This window comes from Pezoporus occidentalis, unplaced genomic scaffold, assembly GCF_034315485.1.
Source record: "Pezoporus occidentalis ecotype Australia unplaced genomic scaffold, CSIRO_AGI_Poc_V1 ctg55, whole genome shotgun sequence".
NCBI classification, from domain to species: domain Eukaryota; kingdom Metazoa; phylum Chordata; class Aves; order Psittaciformes; family Psittacidae; genus Pezoporus; species Pezoporus occidentalis.
The window spans coordinates 3,722,582-3,741,829 of record NW_026915888.1 but is presented as its reverse complement, the minus strand read 5'-3'; the positions used below and the strand labels follow the sequence as shown (position 1 = coordinate 3,741,829).

Below are 19,248 nucleotides of genomic sequence, written 5' to 3'. Positions count from 1 at the left end.
GCACCATCCCTGGTGGCAAATGAGGCCCCTGGGCACTGTGGTGGGACCAGCACTAGTTAAATACCCCAAAAAGACACAAACAGCAAGGTGGGGTGAGCTGGTGGGAGCGGGACTGCAGGTATCACTTGGCCAGCTCCGGCCCTATTCACGGCAAGGATCCCAGCAACTATCTAATGGTCTGACACACACTGTACAGGGTATTTGAGATACAAGTTGGTGTCTGTTTAATGTTAAAGGTCAGGGAAGTGGCCCAAGGTTTGGTGAAAGAGAAAAGAAAGAAGGGTCTAGCTAAAAAGAGTGGGGAAAGTCAGGTGCGAAGGAGAGAGGTTATCCCCATGGCCAGGAAGCGTGGTGAAAGTATTTTACTCTAGCTTGTATTGCTTGTAGTCATCAAAATATAGAAGGGATGATAAATGCCTGTTTGAAGACAAAATGCAACAGGAATAGAATCATAGAATCATAGAATAGTTCGGGTTGGAAAGGACCTGAAGATCACCCAGTTCCAACCCCCCTGCCATGGACAGGGACACCTCACACTAAACCATGACACCCAAGGCTTTGTCCAACCTGGCCTTGAACACTGGCAGGGATGGAGCATTCACAACCTCCCTGGGCAACCCATTCCAGTGCCTCACCACCCTCACAGGAAAGAATTTCCTCCTTATATCCAATCTAAACTTCCCCTGTTTAAGTTTGAACCCATTACCCCTTGTCCTGTCACTGCAGTCCCTAATGAAGAGTCCCTCCCCAGCATCCCTATAGCAAGGACTTAATTTCAAATAGTTAAAGTATGTCTTGGTCCAAGGCTGAGAGATCCTTGGCAAGTAAGTGATGAAAAGGGCTTGAAGTCGATGAAAGAGGCAGTATCAGGAAATGGGAACTGAAGCAATATCTACTGGTGGGAAAAGAGAAGTGGCCGGGATATTTCTCAGCTGGTTTCACATCCAGGCACCTCCTTCCACACACAGTCACTCCTGCTTTATAGTGAGTGGGAAAGTGAGAGGTCTGAGCCAGGCTCTGTATCACCAAGGGTATAAGGATGCCAATGGAAACACATGAGTGGGAATGCTTCATGGAGCACTTCATATTTAAGACACCATTTTCCCTCTCATGCAAAAGCTGCAATAGGGAGAACAACCCCTCAGTTGCAAAGTCTGGCTTCCTGCTGGCACGCTTGAATTGCTTTCTACCCAGAGGAGAAAACATTAAAACCAAAAGGATCGTTACTTATGCTTGGCATTAAGGACTATTTTGGCTTAGTAAATGAATGTGTAAGTGGTAGGAGTAAGATGCAGACTAAAGAGCACGGCAAAGTGTAGAGGACACGTTGCATCTTGGTACCCAAATGTGGATGGATGGCAGGAAGAGTTACAGAAGCACTGGGGCAAATCAGCACTGAGCTCCTATCCAGCACCAAAAGTTGCTTTGGGACATGGGTTCATATTGGTCTCATACATGGGAATCACAAGACACCCCCAGAATAAAGTGACCCCCGACTCATGCCCATGGGGCCAGCACAGAAGGCTGCGAGTAGGGACACTTGTGCTTGTTCCGGCTGTAGCATCTGCATCACCTCCCTCCAGATCTGTAGTTGTGCAGGTTTATTTTAGAAGACCCAAGTAGAGGGGCAGGTTTATGTTTCTGCTTACTTATATTTACATCATAAACCACATAAATATATCCCAGCACCGCAGCAACCGACCACACGAGCCAACAGACAACAGCCTTCCTTGGCTGTACCCAGAGACTGGGCTTGGTTTAATTCCTAACATAATTCTGCCAAACAGGGACTTCCTGCTTCTTCCTATTGTAACTCAGGGTATTGTATGCTGTCTAAAAACACATTTGGAGAGGCTGTTTTATTGTGGGTGTTTCTTCAGTACCAGTTTGTAACTTATATCCTCACCTGTCAGCTGCTTCATCCCAATCTGCTTTGGAATTGGGCAGTGGAGTTTAATGAGGTTAAAGTAAAACCTCTCAAAGATTAAGGAGGAAAAAGCTGTTTGGATTTTGAAAAGAGGGGTTTAGAGAGTGGGTGCACAGATAACAGCAGTGAGAAAGGGAAGTGCTGCTCAGGATTTCTCTGTTCACAACACTTGAATGCTTGCAGCAGATGGGGGTCCTGTGCACAGTGACTGCGGCTTCCACCCCGAGCAGCTCTTTACCTTCCATCAAACACAAATCTGGTGTCTCCATCACCACTACCTAACGCAGGATTTCTAGTGCAAAGGAGGAAACCGGCGTGGCTGGAGCCACAGGTAATGCAGTCAATTCAGAGGAGAACGCAGCGGGTTTGCACCCACTGCAGGCTGCAGGGATGGAGGAGGGCAAGGAATGAGTGTGATCCGGGCACACGGGTTCTGTGTTGTGTCCCCATCTTAAAACACATAACAAGGAGGATGCAATTCACTACAGGTCTGGTTTTCACCATCTCTCAGAGTCATTTAGAAACACCAGCAGGGACCGGTGAAGCAGCAATACGATTACTGAACTTACACTCACCTCTAAGCAGCCTGGGAAACAGTAACCACAAACTTGAAGTGAATATATCCAAAGCCACAGGGATTCTGCCTCTTTTTTTTTCTCTCTCTCCCCCCCCCCCCTTTTTAGCTCATCAGCCACAATACTTTATAAATACATTTGTAATACATCAAAAAAGAAGAACTGAAAACTCCAGAGGTGCATTTTATGCAGTATGAAATGTGGTCATCTCCAGTTTCATATCTTAAATCTGGCTTTTGCTGTATTCCAGGATAAGACTCAGCTTGAAAGGAGCTGTATAATGGCCTATATGGACAAATGTTACATATACAAAGGAGAAATGCATCCTGCCAGCATCCTTGAGGAAATCTGCATCTGAAATCTGAACTAAAATGTGAATCTTCAAAGATGTTTGTTTTTTTTTTCCCAAAACCTGTTTTATTAAACTCCTCTTTAACATCCTTAATTTAATTTTCAGTGCAGATGATGCTACTTATCAAATGCTTTCTAAATAATATCTGAGTAGGTATAGCACTGTATTTTAGGATAAGAAACCTACATATAGTTGCTCAGTTAGTGAAGTCCCTGTTTCAAACCTCCTTCAAATAGTGTGACAACCCCAGAGGCTGTATTGTAGAGATACAATATACACATTCATTCCACCATGTCCCCATGTGCCTGTGGGAATATGAGCTTTACATTCCTGATACATTCACAAGCTGATTTCTAATGAACCAAGTAGTTCCAGGAAGGCGAAACGTGCTCCTGAAGAGAGGGATTGAAGTGGGATGAGTTAGTTCAGCCGAGGTTGGTCTTTCTTTTGCGCTAGGCAGGGGAAGCCCTTGCTGGGATCCCTGGTTTTGGTCATTTGGCCACTGAAATCCAGAGGGACCTGATAACGACCTTGGTAGGGTCAGAGTTTGAACGTCAGTGAAGGTAAATCCAGCAGTAACAGACACAAACAAGGTCAAAACCTCCAACAGCGACGCGATGTGAGGTGGCAACCATCCTTCATTGCCTCACACCACGGCTGCGTGCCGAGGCAGTTGGCTGCTTCCATCAGAATGAATCCGCTTCTCTGGAAGTGACCTAAAACCACACAGCTGCAATGCCAGCATTCCCAACGCCCCCACGAAGAGCAGGCACAGGCTGTGTTCTGGCTGCAGCAGGCATGAGGAACGCCAGAACTAAGATCTTAGTCTTTCCCAGTTGCAAAGCGCGTGGCTCAGAGCCTGGATGCAGGAGCAGGAGTGACTCAACCGACTTTCTTCTGCTTTTCCCTGCAGTGTCCCCTTGTCACAGCAGCCACCCAACAGCTGCTGCACGGTGAAAGCTTCCCCATGGCCACTGCCCAGGCTCCGGGTGTGCAGCCCATCAACCGCGGCTCCACGAGCATCCACATCCCTGCTTCCAACAGGGACCTTTCCCAGCTCTGGCTTCATCCCGTGCCTCTTCTGGCTATAAACCATGGATCAGGAGCTGTAAAGAAAGGGGCAATGTTAGCATATTGAATATTACTGTATTCTTAGATCAGCTGGTAAAAAGAATTCTTTCTTCGCCAAAATGTATTGATTTTTTTACATGCCGATACCCATTCTCCCTGAAAGTGTTATATTTAGATATATATTTATATATATATATTTATTATATTATGATATATTATGTTATATTATATTTTATATTATTTTTATATATTTATATTTATATTTACACACACGCACACATTTTTACCGCACTGGTACCAAACCAGCTGACAGTGTTTCCTTCAGCGGACAGCAGGGTCTGCCCTGCAGAAGGCATCACCACGGCAAGACATGAAGATGGAGAACTGCATTTTCTAATGCTCCTACCTGAGGTCACTTCCAAGACAAGGATTCTCTCCTCACGGTCCAGCTGGAAGGTGAAAAACCTAAACTGGGGATCCTAAAACTTCTGTAACCCTCCACCAAGAGCCGTGGGTGTCCTCGCAGAGCCTCTGCTTCCCCAAAGTTTACCCATTTCTGCCTCCTCAGCTCACTGTGAAAAACAATTTCACATATTCCTTACCTCCTGTGCTGTCCAAAGGTGCTTTTACTGTCTAAGATCTGCTTTCTGCATGACCCAAGATAATGCTTAAACACTTGGATGTGACAATGTCCAGCTTGTAACAAGAACGAGCTGGAGGTGTTCGGTCATGCTGGGACTTGCAGGCTTTCCATGCCTTGTCCTGTGCATCACAATGACTAATGCAGGGCTTGCTGCTGGCTAGGAATAGATCAAGGAGGTATCTGAAGCTCTGGAGTTTATGGCTACCCAAGCAATGAAACTCAAGCACATTGCATACAATGAGAAATGCGAACCAAGACAAGGAATTCTGCGCTGCTGAAGACCCAGGAGATGGCTCTGGCATGGGGATAAGCTCCAGCCTTCAGCTTTATTTCCATCGTTTTCAGCTTCTGGAAAAGGGAATGTAAATAAGTAGTAGATCAGATTGTTCTGGTGCTCTAAAACATTGTACTTGGCGTGCATTTCAGCTTATTCTCTTTCATTCATGCAAAGGCACTGCTTAATGCTTTCCTGTCAGCAGCCAGCCCTAACCTAAAACACACCCGCTGGATGATGTAAAATTCCTTGACCAATATTAATAAGCAACAACCATCAACCACTCAAAAGAAGGTTGGAAATAGCTGATGTAAACCCCAGGACAAGCCCTTTGCAGAAGGTTCCTCACTTCTCAGCCATTCCTGTTCGGGTAGGATGAACTCAGGCATCATCCTGGGAAGCAGCTGTGGCTGTATCCTGCACTTACAGGGCTTCCAACCGTGTTTCAGCTGAATTTCCCTACACAACAGCGAGGGCTGGTGGCAGTCCTACTTATTTATGGAGTCAGTGGAAAGCCACATGAGCTGGCATCACTCCCACAGCATCCGTCACCTGCGCCTTGTACACAGCCAGTGCTGGTTAGCAATAGAAAGCACATGAACATAAAGGGGTGACTCAACTACATCACGAAATGAGATGAAATCAAATACTTCAATGTGCAGAGCATTGTTTGTCTCAAACAACTAAAACAAATGTTGAAATCTGAGTTGTTTGGAGCTTGCTCATCACCGCGCTTTTGTCTCAGGAAACGTGATTTAGATCAAAAGGGAATTTCCCACCAGCATAAATCACCCCGTATAAATATAAAGCCAAAATAAAGGGCTTCAGTTGTGTTTATTATAACAAGAAACCCCACCATGAGCAGCTGTCTTGTGGAAATGAGATGAAATACTTGGGGTTTTCTCAGCCCCTGACCTGTGTCCACCTGAGCCACCATCAACCCATGAAGTTGCTAAGGAACTTTTGCACCTCCTGACCTCACTTCTGTGGTCAGAGTCCTCAGCCAACCTGCACCACTCACAGCACAATGTATTTAACCTTTAACTTAACCTTGGTGCTATCCCATGGACGTTCATGACCACAAACAAGTCTGTCCCCAGGGGATGCAGCCCTGTTTCCTGATGCATCCTGCCCTGTTTTGATACTAAGGAGCACCACAGTGGGTGACTGCCCTCAGAGAGGGGCTCACTGGAGACCCTTCCTATGCTGTATTTAGAAAGGGTGACTGAAAAACCTGACAATATGGGGTTTCAGCTTCATACCCGACAAATTCTTTTATCTCCATTAACACCCGTCAACACACTGACAAGACAAGAAGAAAACATCAAGGCCAACTTACATAATACTGCTAATATCAGTAGGTTGAGTCACAGAACTTATGTCAAAGTTTCCTGCAGAGACTGTTTCATTTGCTTATGGCTTTTCTTTTCCAAGCTCAAGCAAGCACCTTTGGAGCCCATCTAAAACCAAGCCAAGAAATGCAAGCTTGAAGTTGACCTTCAAATGTGCGAGATGATAAAGGAGGCAACTTCACCAAAACAGAGCGAGCCCTCGCCGTGAGCTGCGGCATCACCTTCCTCCTCTCACCCTGCTCCTCACGCTTCAGAAACCACAGCTCTCTGAAGCTCTGCTCAGCCTGGGTTGTGCAGCTATTTCCAGCACCGCCGCTGTACAGCGGCCAAGTTCACAGACTTATTTATGTGATTTTTCAGAACTTCCTCCAAGGGTCTCTCTCTCTTTTTTTTCCCATACTCAACGTTTTTGCTCTTCCTAGGTCAACCAAAAGGCATCTTTGCCTTGGCGTCGTGCCTATCTGCGTGCTCCAGTCGCTGCAGTTCTTATGGTGGGTGCCAGCTCCCAGGGCGGGTGGAAAAGGCTGGGCAGGGGGGACCCCACTTATTTACTAAGAGCCCATCAAAAACTATCTCTGTAGAGCAGATCCAGCCCCTTCAGAGCTGAAAGGGCAAGGATTTGGGTGCTTCCCCATGGGAAGGCAGCTCCCAGGCGGCTTCCTGCTGGGTACATGCTTTGCAGACTGAAAGCAGTGCTGGTTTTCCTCCCTTTTTATGTCCATTGTGAGGCCTGCGTTGAGTTCCCCATCCTGCTGAGGACTTCACTGAGCGCTGTTATGTGCCAGTGCTCTGAGTTATTGCCCTGCTTGAAGGCAGAAAGGAAGGCAGTGGAAATGACACTGGCGGGGTGTAAGTGCAGAAGCACCGTGAGCAGACACATGCTCCAACGGATGCTAAGGGCAGAAATTCTGTTTTCTGACAAATCCCCAACTCCAACCCTATAGTACACAAGGTCCATGCAAGACTCTTGGATGCACATCAAGCGAGTGCAGGTACGAAGCTTGCACATGCCAGTTTACAAGAGCAGAGGACTGACCTCTTTAATCCCCTGCTCTCATCTGTTAATAAAGCACAGAAAGTAGGCTCGGTGGTGCTGCATTCTGCTAAACTCAGGCTCCAAAACCAGCTCCAAGTCTCAACAGCCATGGATGAGATGTTCCTGGGGCTTTGCTCATTCACCCTCTTGGGTCCGTAAGCTCTGGGAGGGCTGCAGCTCCCCGCATGCAGAGCTCAGCGTGTAGTTATTAATACAGCACACCATGGGAGGAGGGGGTGAGCGTACTTGTGTGATGGAAGCCACCAGGCTGAAACATTCAGAGCATCAAACACAGAGGACATTCAATCCTAGAATCCCAGGGTGGAAGCAACCTCAAAGATCACCTGCTCCAACCTTCTAGGCAAAGCAAGGCCTAGACTAGATGTCCCATTCAATGTACTCAAGTGTTTTTCTTCCTTTTATCAATGGCTGCTTCGACTCTTCAACTTTTTTCCTGCTTGACATGTAAATGCTGCCTCAAGCTCTTGCTGTTCCCATGTCAGGTGAATGCAGTCAGCTTTCTCACAGCAAAATCACCCAAAAGCCTTGAAACCTGAGAGACACGGGATTGCCAAGGAGAAGAGACTCCTTATGCACCCTCAGCTCCTGCTCCAACCTGGCCCAGCCTCTGGTGCAGCAGCAGAGGTGTGCATGAGGCATGAGGATAGACCATGCCTAATTCTCAGCTGATGCTGCAACACTCAGCTCCTCCCTCATCCACGTTAATCAGGCATCACCCACCTGCGAGTGCAAGAGGCAGGGCAGGGCTGCAGTGAGGTTCAGGGCACTGCTGGCAGCTATTGCAGCCCTGAGAAACAGCCGAGTCAGCCTCACATGGGATAAACTGTTGACTCATATTTCCAGTTTCTGATGGTTCCAACCAAAATGCATCTGTTGGGAATTCACGTGATTCCGGGCTTTCCTGTGTGAGCCCCCCTCCCTTATTCCCTCATTCCCTTAAAACGTCCAGTGCAGCAGTTCTCAATGGAAAGTGCAATTCCTAAGGCTCCCAAGGGCCCAGATACCTGGTGAGGATACGGCGGCAATGAGGATGAGCTAAAGCCATCACTCACAGTTCTGGCAGACAGAGCGCCCCGCAAGCAGGGAGACCTCAGCCCTGCACTCCTGACTGCGGAGAAGAAAGCAGGAGGCAATTCAAAGGCAATTACTTGAGAACAATTAATCAGAGGTGGGAGATAGCGGAGGTAACCACAGGAGGAAGCCTTTGGAGCTACCTGCCAGCACTGCAAGCGCCGGAGGGAGAGTTGGAACATCAGTGCGTGGGCAAGGAAGAATGCTTTATCTTGGGAGCACCCAAACATCTCCTTCTATCGCCTTAATCAAGCCTTAATTCATTCTAGCAATGAAATTAAAACAAGAAAGCAAACGCAGGAGTATGGAAAACCTAAGCTGCCTGCCTAGATGAGTAACTCTGATAATTTCATTCACCTTAATCATGTGAACCAACGCTATAATGAAGGTCATGGTGGGAACTCTCTACATCAACAGGAAGCATGAAGCAACACTTGAAGCTGAAGATTAGCATCAGGAAACCTGCTGCTATTTGCTTTTCCTCTCTATTCTGTACTTTCATCATCTATAAAACAGGAATACCGACACTCTTGCTAGCCAGGTGATGCATACTAAAACAATTCATTAATGTTTATGGGGCAATCAGAGAGGTTCAGATGAAAAGGGCTGAAGATATGAAACCGCAAAAGGCTGCAAATGCTTCACATGTGCCAGTGCCCCAGGGCTGCAGATTGCTCTACAAGGACCAAAACCAGGGCAGGGCAGCGCTCTGGAAGCAAAGGAGACAAGGCTAAAAGCTATGGCTAAGGACCTTGGGAAGCATCCCAACTGAATACTCCTTTTCAAATCTATTATGTTGCAAGGCTGTCAGAGATCCATAAAGGGAAGGCTTTATTTCCCCCTCACTGCCCAAAAGTCAGACTGACTTGGGCCATTTCTTCCTGTTGCTGGACAGGAAAAGATGCTTCCCATGGCAGCTGGAAGGGTTATTTCAGGGTGAACCTAGCAAGGCTAAAATGAAACTAAATTACATACATAAGTCTAGGAAATGCTGGTTGTAACACAGCTCCAAAGTGCTAGCTGCGCTCATTAAACAGTGCTGATTAAATCAGAGACCTCCATCAGCAACTTGTGATGCTGCAGAGCAGGATTAACTTAGCAAGAGAGTTCAATTGTTTTATGAGTGCATTTTACAATACCTGGACGTGAGAGCAGTTTTCTGTGTGCAGCCCAGCAGCCAAAATTACCCTTGCTATTAGGCCGCAGCTAACTGGGTATGAAGCACACTGCCCACTTCACTGCGTAAGCCCGAGGATGAGACAAACCTGTTCAGTCAATCTGCTTGTTCTGACAAAGCACTTTGCTTGCAGCCATGTGATTTCCAAGGAAGTTCCCTCAGTGATGCTTTTCATTTCCAGTAGGTTGAAATGCTCTTGAAGCATTCCATGAGAGAAACATCATCATAGAATCCCAGACTGGTTTGTGTTGGAAGGGACCTTAAAGCTCATCCAGTTCCAACCCCTACCATGGGCAGGGACGCCTCCCACTAGAGCAGCTTGCTCCAAGCTCCATCAAAAAAGCCAAGATAGTTTTGCTTTGCCAGTTTTCTGGCAAAAGGGTACCCCGCTATGGGCTTAGCTGCTCTCTTTGTGCAGACCAACCCAAAACAGCCTCTGCCAGGCTGTGTGCTGCTCAGCTCCGCTTCGCACCGATTTACAAGAAGCAGTATTTCCCATCCTGGTGACTCAAGGTTCATGCAGTACATCATGACTTCTTATTTATGGCACAGTGACCCTTCGCCTGGCTCCAAGGATACCTGGCACTACCTACCCCGCCAGGTTTAAAGCAACCATGGACACTCCTCACCACAGCAACCCTGATCATCGTGATTGGGTTTGTTCCTTCAAACCACAGGATTTGCTCTCAGGGTGTCTAATTCCTGTTAATTCAACCCACTGTGATAGAGGCACCCACAGAATTCTTCCCTGTGAGGGTGCTGAGGCGCTGGCACAGGGTGCCCAGAGAAGCTGTGGCTGCCCCATCCCTGGCAGTGCTCAAGGCCAGGTTGGACACAGGGGCTTGGAGCAAGCTGCTCCAGTGGAAGGGGTCCCTGCCCGTGGCAGGGGTTGGAGCTGGAGGAGCAGGGTGTTCTTTCCAGCATTATACCAACGACAAAGGAAAGCTCCTGCTGACACGGCCTCAGCCATCAGGGCTGTTTCTGCACTGCCATGCACTCAGCTCTCAGAAACGGCAGTGCCAGGAGGAAACCAGACACGTACACAGAAACACATCCAAGGCAAACACGGCAACGTTGCAAGCCCGAACAAACAAAGTTCACTTGGAAGCTACAGACCTTCCTGCTCAAGGCCATAACACAGCCACGGGGCTCACCACAGCACAGTCACCTTCTTGGGTTCACCTTCCTCAGGCTCAAGATACCTCGCAAGTCCCCAGCTCACCGCAGCCAGCACCTGCCCGGCTCCTGTGGTGGGGCCATTGGCACATAAGGAAGGCAAAACTCATCCTAGGGCAAGCAGAGGGTCAGAAACGTGGCTGCATGGTCTGCAGTGAGCCAGCCTTTGAGTTAAGGGTGTTTATAAGGTGGGCTGGCAAGCCTGGCTCTGCTTCTCCAACTGTCTCTGTTTGGATGAAGACCTGGATGCTCCAGTCCAGCCCAAATGGCCTCTAATGGAAAGCAGGGTATGAGGAGAAGGGGGACAGGGCAGTGGTGCACATCTCTGCCTTGGTGTGTACCTAACCCCACAACCAGAGCATAGAGCAAGCAGCAGCTACAGACGTGACTCCCAGGGCAGCAGCTTATCCACATTCCAGCTGTATTACTTCAATAAGAAAATAGGGGCAGCCACAATGGATACGTTTTTCATTTCCCCATCGTGCTTTGGAGGCAAAAGAGCAGACGTTCTCAAACAGATTTGGTACTATAATAGTGAATATCGTATCACTGGACACACATAGAGGCTTTTTTGTCCCTTGCTCTGTGTCTGCTCTTGGTTCTAAACAAAGGACAAGATAAATTAAAGAGTAAGAAGTACTTCAACAAATAGATACACTTCCCCCCCGCCCCCCCAAACTGTCTCAGTTCTGTTTATTCTGGCTGGGAGACAGCATCCTCCATTCCTCTCAAACATACCAAACAAAACCCGAGCCAATGGCATGAGTCCTGTAATGAAGGTCACAAGTCTGGGTTTGCTGGTGTGCAGCCAAGCATTATACCCAGGGCAGGACTCACCTAAGCTTCATCTGAAATGGGCTGGGTATCAAAAAACTGCAAGAAAAAGCGCTTTGGGAATGCTTTCCTCTCCAAAGACAAGAGCAAAGTTGGAAAGCTTGAGGGTCCTCTGGAGTGCTGCATCTAAAGGAAGCTGCAGGGTGAGCTGTGATCTGCTGAGTTCAATGGCAAAGCTCCTCTCCACCTGGGGCTATACCCAGCTAGGGAGGAGGGTAGCTCAGAAAGAGGAGGGAGGGCTCACTGCTCAACCCCTGCAAATAAAGGAGTCATTTCCCAGCTGAGAAACTCACCTGGGGCATCAGTGCCTTAAAATAGCAGTGGTGACTCCACCATGGCAAACAGCAGCCGCTCCCTGCACATGAGGGATGCGCACTATGCCAAACAGAGGGTTCTCTCTAAACAAGGAAATCAGCACAAGGAGGACTTGCAGATTGGGTTGTTGACACAAGAAAACCTGCTTCAGCTCGTAAGTCTGTTGTTTGCTCGACAGAGAAGAAACCAAATTGGCTTTGAACAGAGTGCTGGCAATAAGGCTCAGCAGCTCAGCTGGGACGGCTCGGGGTGTGGATGGAGAGGAGTGGGAGTTTGCACTACAGCTGCTTGGAAACCACAGAATCATAGACTGTTGGATTGAGGGCACCTTAAGGCTCCCCCAGCTCCAACCCCTGCCACGGGCAGGGACACCTTCCACAAGAGCAGCTTGCTCCAAGCCCCATCCAATGTGGGCCAGCTGGAGAGGGATGCCCGGGGGTGGCAGGAGCTCTTAGGGAAGGCAGAGAGGAAGAGCTTTGCTGCAGGTGATTCCAGCTTAAAGTACCTGTGGGACACTCTCACACGATTACAGTGCACTGTTCTTCATCTATTGGAACCAATACAACCAGTTTTGGAGGAGGGTAATACAAGTTAAAGCTCTTTTAGAGGCAGCTCTTCCAGAGCACCTTCACGTGCTGCAGAACCTCCTGTCTTTATGCTGTTATGGGCAGGTTGTCACACACTCGACTTTTATTAACCACAATACTTGTGCAGAGGAAGGTGATGCAACGGCTACTTGGGAAGTGTTGGCTATTTCATACAATGCTGTTTATTGTGCCAGAAAAGCCTCTCAAAATGGAACGGTTGCTGCTGCGGTTCCTGACCTCCCCAAAAGGCTTTTGGCTGTGCCTTTTCCTCCTGAAAGGGAGGCAAAAATGCCAGGATGCAAAAATTAGTGCATGTTAGTGAGGAAGCAAAATGGAGCAGCAGCAGCAGCACTGCCCCTGACCCGTGATCCTCCTCCCTGCATCTGCTCTGGCTTCTCCTGGGGCTGAACTCCAAGGGTTGAATGGATAGAACAATCCTTTCTCTTTATCTAATCTCTTCTCTGCCCCATTATCTCAGCACAAACACATGTTGGTTTCTCCACTGCTCAGTTAAACCCTCTCGGGAGCAGCAGCCGTGGCACTGCCTAGGCTGCAAATGGGGCTGGTCCATCCTTGTCAAGGAAAAGAGGTGGCATTGCTCCCCCAGGAAAGGCTCCCAGAAGGGAGCCTTGATCCATGCAAATACCACACGTGGAATTTCAATGCCTGCTTGTTTTATGTCGCTTTCAGTCACCCTTGTCTCATAAGGGGCATAAAATCAGGTCAGCTTCACCAGCTCCAGCCATCTCCATCATCACTAACCTCACAAGAGCCTGCTGCATTCAGGCATGTTTCATCATCCATCAGCAACAAAAAGACTTAAACCACAACATAATACATTGACAAAACCAGATATAGGTGATAAACAGCAACTTATCAATGTGCATTAAAAGCAGATGGGTAACAGAGTTATGGACTGGTTTGTTTTGGAAGGGACCTTAAAGCTCACCCGGTTCCAACCCCTGCCATGTCCAACCCTGAACACTTCCAGTTCCATCTTGCTGCTGCACATCTACTTGATCTAACACATCCATAATAACACATCACTAGAAGCAAAATCACATCAGTCAACCTGCAACGGGGATGCTCTGCAAAGCCACTTCCTCAGCAGCAGAAAGTCGGGGGAGCAGAAAGCAGCGGCTGCATAAAGGAGCCCGCACACACGCTGCTGCCCTAGTGACAATAAATAGTCCCTAATGCAACCTTTCCACTGCGCAGCCCGTCTGGGGACCAATATCCTCTGGAAATCATTAACTCCAAGAGGCTACACAGACAGAAATGTGATAAATGGAGACTGATAAAACTCAGTTTTCTCCAGATTAAAACTGAATTCTGTTTTCAGGCTCCTGGTGTGCTCTCACTCTCAGAGACCCGATGGTGCGGTTGCCTTTCATCCATTGGTAACTCCTAAACTGTGGGACCTGCCTGTGGACACAGTGGGACTGGGACACATTCCTGCAGCATCCACCAGGGGTTTGGTCCAGACACACAAGGGCAGCCGGATTTCCCCGCTCTGCACCATGGGATGAGGCAAATGCTGTTTCATCTGTAGAGTCAGGAGCAAAGCTGCTGATTCACATGGAGGTGCCAGCAGGCACCTCTGGTTCACCCAGTGAAGTTAAGATCTACCGTAAATAAGATGCACCCTTTCCTGTAAACGAGTGGCAGAACTGGTTTTGCAGCCCTTGCCAATTTGCTGATAGAAAACAAGGTGCTTATAAGGGAAAGCGAGTGAGCTTGATTCAGCTTAATCACTGGGTTAATGAACTGTGCACCAGAGGAACACCACTGAAGTTGCATAACTTGTATAAAACCTCCTTCGGTAGGGTTCACTTGAAACAACAGCATCTCACCCATGAAACCATCGCCTCCAACAGCAGGAGACTGATGCTCCCAAGAGCTGGTAAAGAAGAGAGGAGAAGCTGCCCTGAGGCTTTTCTCTAGACCACTGAGGTCAGTAAAGTCACACAAGGCATTCCCCTTCCTCCAGGGGCACAGTGTTATTTGGGCTCTTAAATTTAGCAGCACAAGGATAAGTTGTGGATATTGTTAGGGTGCTGAGGCACTGGAATGGGTTGCCCAGGGAGGTTGTGAATGCTCCATCCCTGGCGGTGTTCAAGGCCAGGTTGGACAGAGCCTTGGGGGAGATGGTTTAGTGTGAGGTGTCCCTGCCCATGCAGGGGGGTTGGAACTGGATGATCTTAAGGTCCTTTCCAACCTGAACTATTCTGTGATTCTATGATTCTATATACTTTGCTAAAGTCCTAGAATGGTTTGGGTTGGAAGGGATCTGCGCAAGGCTGGCATTACTGGAGGAGGAATAGATGATACATGGATGGATTAGTGGGGATGGATGGGCTCATGAGCAGAGCAAGTTACTGTGCTCATGAACACAACTTCTGTCCTGCACAGCACAAACTGGGTGGCAAAACGTGGTTACAGGAGTTGTGTATCGTGATAAACTCATCTCACGTGTAAACACAGGTTCCCTTGGGTGCCCTCAGATACTGACCCAAGGGGGAGACACAGGAGGAGGTGATCCCACAACAGCAGGCGCTGGCTCCGCTGGACCTCCGCAAGGCACAACAGCGCCAGGCAAGTAATAGCACGGTATGAAACCGGGCTGAGCTTTACTAATCTGCTAAAGAATGACTGCAGGGGGAGCAGATCTGAGCTCAGGAGGGAAGAACCTGCTCTTCCCTCCCTCAACCACAGCCTAGCGAGGGCAGAGTGCTCTGACACCATCTCTGCTTGTTTCTTCAATCAAACCCAGCCGTGCTTTCCCCACCCGACCTGGCTCACTTCTGCAAACCTCTGTTCTCCATCTCCTATACACACAACCGCCCTTCCAGGCTTCCTCCTGTCTCGCAGCTCTGCATTTGGCACCCAGCGATTCCCAGCAGTGCTCCACAGCACCTTCAGCTGAAAAGCCTGGAGCATTTAATAGGAAAAACTCTGTTTGGTTTATTTTAAGCTGTTGTAGCGGAGCTGGCCCAGGCTGGGGTTGTATTTGGCACATGTCCACGGCTGCTGTGCAGCGATAAGTGTGGCTGCTACGGCAGCATCAAGATGAGACAGGAAAGGGTGGGATGGGTGTCAGCTCTTGAACAAGCCGTGACAAACATGGGGCAGGAGGCTGAAACTCCTGACCTACCACACGTGATGAAAAGGTGACCACAGACCCCCTGGGTCACCAAGGAGAGGAAGCCCCACGATGCTGCCGACATACATTATGGGGCCAGGAGTGGCACAGAACCAAAGCCAGTTGTGTTTTCATGTGTTTCCATGCTGCAGCCTATGTTAAAGCTCTTTGCTGTCACATCACAGCAGACCTGGCAAGTAACAGCACGGTATCAAGCTGGACTAATCATTAATCTGCTGAAGAATGACTGCAGGGTTGGCGTACCTGAGCTCTAAAGGGAAGAACCTGCTCTTCCTTTCCTCAACCTGAGCTTGACCTCTAGCCCTGGGGATAAACCCAACACAGGGGTGAAGTCAATGGGCTCTGTGCAAGGGTCCCAGGACGAGGAAGAGATGTGGCTCCCACCCATGAGTGACATCTCAAAGCCACTGCCTGAGGCTGGCTTTGGCTTCCAGAGGGAAAAGAAATGGGCAGAAACAACACGGATCCGTGCCCAGGCTTTGTGAGCTGAGGGCTGGCACTGGGGGTCTGGGCCCCAAGGGTAAGGCAGTCACTACGGGCACAAGCTTGACATGGGCTATGTGTCACACAGCACAGCTATTGGGTACAGCCAGCACTGGGCTTAAACAAGAACAGAGGAACAGCCCATTGAGGAAAAGGGACAAGTGCAAGCTGCACTTCCAGCAGGCAAGGGAAAAGATGCTGAGTGCGGAGGAAGGCAAAGAGGCTGGACATAAACCACGCATGCTTCCAAGTGCTCAAGGCAATGCTCTGGCACAAGACTTTGATCAGACTCGTAAAGCTGAACTCAGTGCATTCATTTCTTCCTGACCGCTGCAATAGCACCAGCAGCCCCATATCCTCAACCTGAGCTGCTCCTCCAAGACCTCTCAGAGCTGCTGTTCTTCTTCCAGGACTGCTCAGGACCTGGAAGCTCTTCAGAGTGCCCAAGTGCCCCTGCAGGGTGCTCTACAGCCTTTTTAAAGGCAGAAGCGCACTGCGCTTGGCTCACATCATCTTTTGAGCAGTGCTGAGCCTGACCGAGGCTGTTTTGCATTGCTGGACAGCTGATGGTGTTCGCCATCAGGGTAGTGTAAGGGAAGCCTCACAGTGGGTATCAGAATCACAGAACCCCAGCCTGGTTTGTGTTGGAAGAGACCTTAAAGCTCCTCCAGCTCCAGCCCCTGCCACGGGCAGGGACCCCTTCCACTGGAGCAGCTTGCTCCAAGCCCCTGTGTCCAACCTGGCCTTGAGCACTGCCAGGGATGGGGCAGCCACAGCTTCTCTGGGCACCCTGTGCCAGCGCCTCAGCACCCTCATTTGTGTCTTGTCTGGAACGGACATTCCCAATGCCATGGCCAGGCAGTGCCAGCACAGAGGACACCAGGACAGCCCCCGACAGCCACCAGCACACACAATAACCTGCAGAGACCTCCCTTAGAGCAAGGCAGCCCCAGTGAGGGCCGCAGTGACCCACACGCTGCTCCCCAGGGCTCTCCCCCGCCGATGGGCGCTGCTCTGGGGCAGCTCCTGCAGCAGCACCCGGAGCCACAGGTGTCTTGCGGGTGCCACTGCCCTCTGCAGTCCCCAGAGGAAGGCACCAGAGCTACAATCATGACTTGACCTGACATAAAACAGGGGAAATAAAGCTCATAGGATGTGCAAATCATCTTATACTTGGGCAACAGAATCTATTCTCCCTTCCCAAAGGCACATTCCTTGCTCGGAGCAGAGGGAAGCTGGGCAGGCTGTGCTGCTCCAAGGAGAGATCACCACCACCAGGGCCACCTGGGACACAAGGGTCAGTCCTTGCCTCCCTCTTGGCTGGACTAGAATCAGTAAATACCAAGCTGAGGCGCGCATCCAGGACGGAACGTTTTCAGCTCAAACAACTGACAACGGCAGAGTTAAAAACAACTGGAAACTCAAACCCAGGCACCTGGAATGGGATAAACCGCACCTCCCTGCAGCCCTGCTCGCTCCGGGGGCACGTACATGAAGGACAACTCCAGAGCCGAGGAGCGCCGGCATCCCCGGGCAGAGCAGCGGGCAGGGATGGAGGAAGCGTCAGAAACAGCGCTGATTTCAGCCGCGCTCACACTCACCCGCGGCGGGGGAGGAGGAGGAGGGAACCGCGGAGCCACGACGGGAACCGGGGCCGCATCTCCCCTGACCCCGCAGCCCGCTCACGCATCCAGCTCCGTCCGCGATGCTCCCCCGGTCCCGCCGCTCCCCGCAGCGCGGCTTGCGCGGGGTCCGCCGCTCACCTCCCGCTGCCCGGCCCCGCGCTCCTTTCGCTTTCCCTTTCCCTGCGCAGAGGGGCCGGGCCCGGCCGCGGCCGCCCTCAGGGGAAGGGGCTGCGGGAGGCTCGGCTCGGGCCGGGGCGGAACCCGGAGCGGCGGCACCGCGATGGGCGCTGGGGCAGAGCCTGCCCTGGTCCGCATGGCACCGACCGAGGCCGGTGCTTCCCGGTGCTCGCCATGACCCGCAGCAGGCAGAGGGACCGCAGCCCTGCACCCCTCGAGGTGCGAAAGAGCCGACCCCGAGGGTGACGGGGGTTGATTTGGGACCTGGAGATGGGGTGCTTGGGATGCGGGAGCAACTTCCTTCATGGGAAAACAGCGGCCTCCCAACAGGAGAACTCCTTCTAACCAGCCCTGTGTGTGTCAGCAGGAGCTGTAAGAACACCCGAGCCATAAGATTTCTGATGGCTGAGGACAATTCATGGATAAATCAAAAGGGAATCAAGTTAATTTGCCCCAGGGCCAAAGAACCCTCCAGATGGTCACAATTAAAGATGCCTCAGAAGCACGAGTCAACAGTGGAAGAGCATCCCCATCCAACACAGCTGGGGGAGAGGAGCAATCAGCAGGAACAAGGAGCCTCCTCCCCAGATGTTCTGCCCTAGTCCTTCTGCACGCTCCAGGGAAGGACTGCATGCTTCAGAGCTGGTTTCTCCAGGGATGTAATCCCTCATCTTGGCATTTCCTGCTTATCACTCCTGTTATTTACCTTGCCTCGAAGTAAAGCTGTACCAGAGCAGCGAGCAGCAGGTAGCGCAGGGGGTTCTGAGCACAGCGCCTGTTTTGGGGTGTTTTCCCACTGGACACAAGAGGGAAATTCTTCACAATGAGAACAATCAGCCATGGGAACAATCCCCTCAGGGAAGTGGTGGATTCCCCAGCGTTGGACACTGTTAAGATTTGGCTGGACATGGCGCTGGGACGTCTCATCTAGGTTGTGCTTTGCCTAGAAAGTTTGGACCAGATGATCCCTATTGTCCCTTCCAACCTGGGATTCCATGGTTCTCTTCACAGGAGCACTCGTTTCTGCACAGGGCTGTGCAGAATGCACCTCACAGCCACCCCCCCAGAAGAAAGACCCCAAATCCAAGCAGCCCTGCAGCACACAGGCTGCTGGAGGCCACGGGGATGTCACGTTCCTGGGTTGGTTTGCAAGGGGAAGAGCAAGGCGGGGGCTCAGCCCTGGATCCCAGTGGCCGGCAGGGATTACACAAGCGCTGCTGCCCGCTCTCCATGGGGCTGCTCTTCTCCAGGCTGCCCCAGCCCAGCTCTCTCAGCCTGGCTCCAGAGCAGAGCTGCTCCAGCCCTTGCAGCAGCTCCATGGCCTCCTCTGGCCTCGCTCCAGCAGCTCCACGTCCCTCTTGTGCTGCTGCCCCAGCGCTGGATCAGGAC

General features: G+C 50.4%; 1 long non-coding RNA gene across 2 annotated transcripts; it reads right to left on the bottom strand.

Annotated features, from left to right (window-relative positions):
* Positions 1-2,624: 2,624 nt before the first annotated feature.
* On the bottom strand, positions 2,625-17,840 carry LOC134173765 (uncharacterized). Of its 2 annotated transcripts, none has more exons than XR_009968393.1 (2): positions 17,821-17,840; positions 2,625-3,960 (listed from the first exon to the last, which is right to left on the bottom strand). It is a non-coding gene; the product is annotated as an uncharacterized LOC134173765 (long non-coding RNA). The 2 variants fall into 2 exon arrangements; XR_009968392.1 differs by lacking the exon at positions 17,821-17,840 and adding an exon at positions 17,659-17,808.
* Between the last annotated feature and the right edge of the window lie 1,408 nt (positions 17,841-19,248).